The sequence below is a fragment of the Rhinopithecus roxellana genome, chromosome 18 (genome assembly GCF_007565055.1).
Source record: "Rhinopithecus roxellana isolate Shanxi Qingling chromosome 18, ASM756505v1, whole genome shotgun sequence".
NCBI classification, from domain to species: Eukaryota; Metazoa; Chordata; class Mammalia; order Primates; family Cercopithecidae; genus Rhinopithecus; species Rhinopithecus roxellana.
Genome location: NC_044566.1, coordinates 6429343 through 6436665, shown reverse-complemented (window position 1 = coordinate 6436665; position 7323 = coordinate 6429343).

Below are 7323 nucleotides of genomic sequence, written 5' to 3'. Positions count from 1 at the left end.
AGCAAAGGGTCGCAGAAAGGAAGAATGCCAGAGTGTGGAGAGGTTGAGACTGTCAGCCCACCCTGTTCCATGTGGGAGAAGAGGCACCTGTGGGAGGGCACTGGGGCTGCACCTGGCAGGGTCCTCTGTAGCGACCACGGAGGCTGAAGAGAGGGCCCGCGGACTGAGCTGAGGTCCCCATGGCCTCCTGAGGGCTTTGGCAGGTGGATCACGAGTAAATATTTGAGGTGAGTGATACCCATCGTCCGCCAGGAGCCCTGCACAGGCCCAGCCCTGCCCTTCACAGCGGTGACCTTGGGCCAATCACATTAACTCCTTCTTGCCTGCTCACTCAGTGGGGCAACTGTGGTGCTTTGTGAAGTGAAGCCATCTCTGCTGACGTCTCCCTGCCTGTCCTAAGCCATGCCTCAAACAGCTACAAACACGAATCGCCCAGAGACCTTGCTGGAATAAAGATTCTGCTCCAGTGGCCGGGCGGTCCAAGACTGTGCACCTGTAAGAAGCTCGCAGGTGGTGCTGATGCTGCGGATTTGCGGGGTCTGAGGAGGACGGCTTCCTGTTGGACTGGGGGCTGTTCCACCTGCAGTCATGTTGGGAAGCGTTCGGTGAAATAAAGTTAAATATGTTAAATAAACAAAGTTAAAAATATGTTAAACATGCCCATCACAGGGCTTATTCAGTGATTTCAGGGTGAACATGGTTCTCAAAGAGAAGTAAAGTACGTCGTTTCCCAAATTCATTTGGCCCTGGAAATCCCTTTTTAAACTCTTTATTCTGTGACAATTGTGGATTTACACGCAGTGTTAAGAAACAATCCAGAGAGATCCTGTGTACCCTTAACTCCGTCTCCTGTAATGATGACTCTTGCCAAGTAGCAAAGATATTGACATCCATACAGTTGAGACAAAGGCCGCCTCCATCCACGGGACCCTCCTGTGCCACTCGCAGATGCACCCATGTTCCTCCAGCCCGCCCTCCTCAACGCCCAGCAACCAGGACTTCTCCAAGAACATTACATGAATGGAGTCAGACACTACGTAGCTTTTCAGGATCTGCATTTCTCACTCAGCACTGTTCTCCAGGTGTCAGCCATGCCCTCCTGCTCGTCTCTGAGTTGTGCTCCACAGAAGAGGGTGCCACGGTCTGTTTCCCTGTTCACCGGTTGAAGGACCCCTGGGTCATTTCCTGTGTTTAGCTATAAAGCTGCTATAAACATCTGTGTAGGCCTTTGTGTGAATATAAGTTTCTATTTATCTGGGGTCAATGCCCAAAAGGGTCGTTGCTGGTTGCTGGGTCACACAGTAATTGCACGTTTAGTTTCGAAGAAACTGGCAAGCTGTTTTCTGGAGTGGCCGTGGCATTTTACATTCCCACCAGCGATGGTGAGCAGCTCCTTCCTCAGGATCCTCCCCAGAGTTTAGCGCTGCCACAGTCTTTTATCTTGGCCCTCATGGTAGGTGTGGGGTATTCCCTTATGGTTGTAACTTACATTTCCCTAATGGTGGTCGAACACCTTTCCATGTGTGGATTGCCACCTGTGTGTGCTTTTGGGTGACATGTCTCTTCACATCTTTTGACCATGTAACAACTGGATTGTTTGCTTTCCTGAGTTTTGAGATTCTATCAATATCAGATACTAGTCCTTCGTCAGACACGTGGTTTTCGAATATCTTCTCCTATTGACAGCTTGTCTTTGCCTCGTTTCTATATGGGCTTTCAGAGAGCAGAAGTTTTAAATTTTGTTGACTATAAATATTATGGATTGTGCTTTTGGTGTTGATCTTGAATATTTTCTCCCATATTTTTCCTAAAAGTTTTATAGTTTTACAATTTACATTTATGTTCATATCCACTTTGGGTTAATTTTTGTAGAAGGTTTAAGAGGTTGAGGGTCTTTTTCCTCCCACTTTGGCCAATGGATATCCAATAGCTCCAGCACTGTTTGTTGAAAAGGCTATTTTTGCTTCATTGAATTCCTTTTGCACCTTTGTCAGAGATCAGTTGCACATATTGTGTGGGTCTACCTCTGGATTTTCTCTTCTGTTCCATTGATCTGTGTGTCTCCCTCTGACCATAACCTACAATCTTGAGTACCATAGCTACATTATAAGCTTTGAAATTGAGTAGACTGAGTCTTCCCATTTTATTCTTGTTTTTCAAAAAATGTTTCAAAAAATGTTTTAAAAAATGCTATGTTCAAAATATGCAAGAAAATATTTACTTATTCTAGTTCCTTTGCTTTTCTATATAAATTTTAGAATAATCTTGTATGTATCTACCAAAAACATTGTGCTTGGATTTTGATAGGAATCATGTTGCACCCATATATCAATCTGGGGAGACTGATCTCTTTGTTATGTTGAGTCTTCCACACTATAAACATGGTGTGTGTCTCCATTTATTCAAACTCTATTTCTTTCATCAATATTACATGGGTTTCAGCATGCAAATCCTGTACATGTCATCTTAGATTAGCACCTAAATATTCCTCTTGGTGTTGAGCAATCATAAATGGTAATGTGTTTTTAATTTTGGTATCCATATGCCTATTGCTACTATATAAACGTACAGTGGATTTCTGCGCCCTCATGTCATATCCTGAGACCTTGCTAAACTTACTTATGAGCTGTAGGAGTTTTGTTACAGATTCTTTGAGATTTTCTACATAAGCATTCATATTATCTGCAAATAAAGACAGTTTTATTTCTTCATTTCTGACATTCATGCTTTTTACGTCCTCTTCTTGTTCACTGCTCTAAATAGAACTTCCAGTACAATGTTGGATAAAAATGAGGGAGCCTTGTTCCCGGTCTCGGGGCAAAAAAAGTTTCATCTTTCACCATTGGGCATACTGTTAGCTGTGCATTTTTTGTCAGTGCTTTTAATCAAGTTGAACAGGCTTCCTTCTACTCTTGGTTTGCTGAGAGCTTTTGTCACATGGAAGCTGAATTTCATCAAATGCTTTTTCTACACTGATTGATATGATTGTGTGGTTTTTCTTCAGCTTGGTAATGTGGTGGATCACACTGATTGGGTTTTGAATCCTGAACCAGTCTTGCATTCCTGGAATACATCCCACTTGGTCATGGCGTTTGCTTTGTTGGATTCAATTTACCAATATTTTGTTTATGGTTTTTGCATCTATATTCATGAGGGATACTGATCTGTAGTGTTCTTTTTTTTGAACTATCCTTGTCTGATTTTGGTATAAAGGTAACACTGGTCTTATAAGATGAGTTGGAAAATATTTCCTCTTCTTCTATTTTCCAAAAGATGGTGAGGAATTGGTGTCAATTCTTTATTAAATGTTTGGTAACATTGTCCCATGAAATCATCTGGGCCTAAAGGTTTCTTTATTGGGAGATTTTAAATAATTAATTCAATTTTCTTAATAGTTACAGGCTATTTACATTATCTATTAGAAATTGGGTGAGTTGTAATTTTTGATGAAGCAGACCATTATCTAAGTTGTAAAGTTTATGTATGTAAAATTGCATGTAGTATTTCCTTCCTTATCTTTTTGATATTTGCAGGGTCTGTAGTGATAGCTCCTATTTTATTCCTGCTATCAGTTATCTCAGCCTTCTCTCTAGCTACAGATTAATTTTATTTATATTTTCAAAGAACTAGTCCTCTCAATTGCTTTTGCATTTTCAAGTTCATCGGTTTCTGCTCTTATCTTTTAATTTCTTCCTTCTGCTTGTTTTTTGTTGTTGTTGTTGTTGTGATGGTTTGCTTGCTCGCTTTTGCTTTGTTTTACTTGCTTTTCTCTTTCTAGGTTTGTGAGATGAGAGCTTAGGTTGAGACTTGTCCTCTTTTCTAAAATATGCATTTTTAGTGCTATAAATTTTCCTCTTAATACTGCTTTAGCTATGTCCCTTGAGTTTTTATACGCTGTATTTTTTCTTCATTCAGTTCCATGTATTTTTAAAATTTCCCTTGAAACTTCCTTTTTGACTCATGAGTACTAGAAGTATGTTGTTCAGTTTTCATATTTGGAGGTTTTTCTGTTATCTTTGTTATTAATATCTAATTTGATTCCATTTTGATTGGAGAACACACTCTGTATGATTTAAATTCTTTAAATTTGCTAAGACTTCCTTTATGGCCCAAGGTATGGCCTATCTTGATATATATTTCATAGGGACTTAAAAAGCACATGTTTTCTCTGTTGAGTATTCTACGAATGTCAATGACATCCTGTTGGTTTGATGATGTTGAGTTCTTCTATATTCACGCTAATTTTCTATTTGGTTATTCTATCAATTGTTAAGAGAGGAGTATTGAGATCTCCAACTATAATTGTGGATTTGTTTATTTCTACTTTTAGTTCTATCAGTTTGCTTTCCATATTTTGCAGCTTTCTAATTTTTCATTTGTTTCAGGCTTGTTTGTAATTGCTATTCAAGCATTTTTATCATGGCTACTTTAAAATTTTTGGCAGCTAATTCTAACATCTCTGTCACCTTGGCGTTGGCATATATTGTCTTTTTAAATTCATTTTTAGAATTTTAAAATTTTTTTAGCAGAGATGCCTGGGCTGGTCTGGAACTCCTGGTCTAAAATGATCCTCTCACCCCAGCCTCCCAATGCTCTGGGATAACAGGCATGAGCCAAAACACCCAGCTTTGTATTAATTCATCTTAAAATCTTCCTCATTCTGGCCAGGCGCGGTGGCTTAAGCCTGTAATCCCAGCACTTTGGGAAGCCGAGACGGGCGGATCACGAGGTCAGGAGATCGAGACCATCCTGGCTAACACGGTGAAACCCTGTCTCTACTAAAAAATACAAAAAACTAGCCGGGCAAGGTGGCGGGCGCCTGTAGTCCCAGCTACTCGGGAGGCTGAGGCAGGAGAATGGCGTAAACCCGGGAGGCGGAGCTTGCAGTGAGCTGAGATCCGGCCACTGCACTCCAGCCTGGGCCACAGAGCAAGACTCTGTCTCAAAAAAAAAAAAAAAAAAACTTCCTCATTCTTTGTGTGATGAGTGGTTATCTACTGAAACCCAGACGTTTTCATATTATTTAATCCTTCTCTTTTTATTGGCTTTCTCTGACCCCACTTCAGCAGCAAAAGGGAGAGGCTTCACCTTATTAACACCACGTGGGGCTAGAAGTCTAGGTTTCCCACTGGAAACCTTTGAGTGGGCTCCTGAGGACTGCTGGGTGGGTGGGTAGGAGTCCTGGCTCTCCATATGGTTTCCACTGACACCACAGTGCACCGGTGGTGGCCTTGTCACCGTGTGGTGGCCACAGTCCTAACTTTCCACTAGGCTGTGTCTGACACCACTCAGGTGGGGGGAGAGAGGGGTGACCGGTGGCTACCAGATGTGGGTGGGATTCTGGGCCCCCCTCATTGTCTGGCACCCAATTTGTATGGAGCACCTAGTTCTATGTTTTCGGAGCATGCTCTGGGGAAACTGCCCTCTACCAAGGTCTCTGGCCCTCCTCCCTACATGCATGTGTCCAGAAGAAGGTCATTCTGATAACGTGTACAGTTCAGCACATGTGCCTGCTTCTGGAAATTCAGAGACTACATTAGGAAGACTAAATTCAAAGATGCTTAGAAAGAATTCATACTTTGTTCATTTCAAGAGCATCTATATACTTCACAGACAGCAGCTGCTGCATACTGGTGTTGTCAGACCCCTGGCACTCTGAGGTCCCAGGGCCACAGGCTGTGAACGATTAGACTGTGGCCTACTGCCAGACCCTGCGTTTTTATTGCCCTAACATTCCAAAGTCAGAAATGGGTACAATGTTAAAGAAAATGTGTAGGATGGGTCCATTAAGAAATTATGGCTGGGCGCAGTGACTCATACCTGTAATCCTAACACTTTGGGAGGATCCCTTGAACTCAGGAGTTCTAACCAGTCTGGGCAACATAGGGAGACCCCATCTTTACAAAAAAATAAAAGAAATAAAAATTAGAAATTAAAAAAAAGAAAAGAAATTATACGAATCCAGGTTAAAATGATGTCATTCCATTTGAATTTTAGGGCAATTATTTTGCAAACTCTAAATTATCCTAAAAAATTAAAGCAGTGTAATGCCTTGAGGGCTTTTCTTTCTTCTAAGAAATGAATTTGGTTACACGGGTCCCTGAGAGGGACGGCCTAGAGGTGACAGTGTGGGAAACTCTGCATGTAATTCTGGACGCACAGGGCTCATCATTTCAGTCGACTTCGATTCATATTTGTCAGAAGGCCCCTGAGCATGTTCCATTTGCCCTGCGTTCCCGTCACCCCCCGCAGAGATGGGCGCTGCAGCCAGCAGGCAGCAACGGCATCTGACATCCAGGACCCCCGTCTCCAACAGCGAAGCCTCTGAGCCGGGATTCTGTAGTGCCCTGCACAACAAGACTGCCTGGGAGCCCTCCATGTCCTGGTGCTCGGCCCCATGGGCGAGGGGCTCAGGCAGAATCTCCCGGCAGAAGTGGGCAGTAATGACTTCACGGTCCCTGCGCCGGCCCTGTGACCCCAATGCACTGCCCAGACCCCCGGTGACCCTGAGGCGCTGCCCAGGCTGAGCACTCCCCACCTGGACCCTGCCTTACTGCCTCCCACCCGCACTGTTAGAAACGCAGTGTGGGGCCCCCAGGACTCGCTGGGCTGAATCTGTGTTCTTCTGTGAACCTGTGCACTTCATTCCAGGGTCCTCTAGATTTAAGGGCTTATATTTATGAATTCCTCCATAGACACAAAAAAATCCTAAAGGGCCCTCCGTGCCACTGCCCTCTGGGAATCTAAGAGGATATTGCTGCTCTGAGTGAATCTGGGAGACAGAGGAGCCCCCGGGGACCCCTGTGTTCCCTGCTGACCCAGCTCCAGCTGCCAGGCTCACCCTTCCACCGGGTGACCCAGAATCGGGCCGGCCACAGCTGGGGACCCAGGGAGCCAATCACCCCTCACTCGCCTGCCTCACACCCTCCCAGGCCAGGGATGCGGCCCCAGCTGGCTCAGCCCAAGGTCGTGGACACAGTGGGTTCAGGCTGGCTCTGCTTTGACCTCGATCTCTCTCCTGAAGGAGAGGAGGGAAGGGGCAGGGCCTGTGAGTGCTGCTCACCCAGGAACGTGCCCTCACCGCAATCAGAGCAGACAAAGCTGAAGCCAAGGGCGTCCCAAGAGCAGCGGGGTGAGGAACACGGGCCTGGCCCACCCCAGGGGCAACAGCCGGGCTGCACCGGGCCCCTGGTGTTTGGTGAGGCGATGGCCAGTGCTGATAACTCAGCCCTGGACTCTCCCTGGGATCCTTCGCCTGCCAAGCCTTTGACCTCTGGCAGAGGAAACTATAAAGCCCAGAGGCGGGTGTCTGGTCTCAGTTAG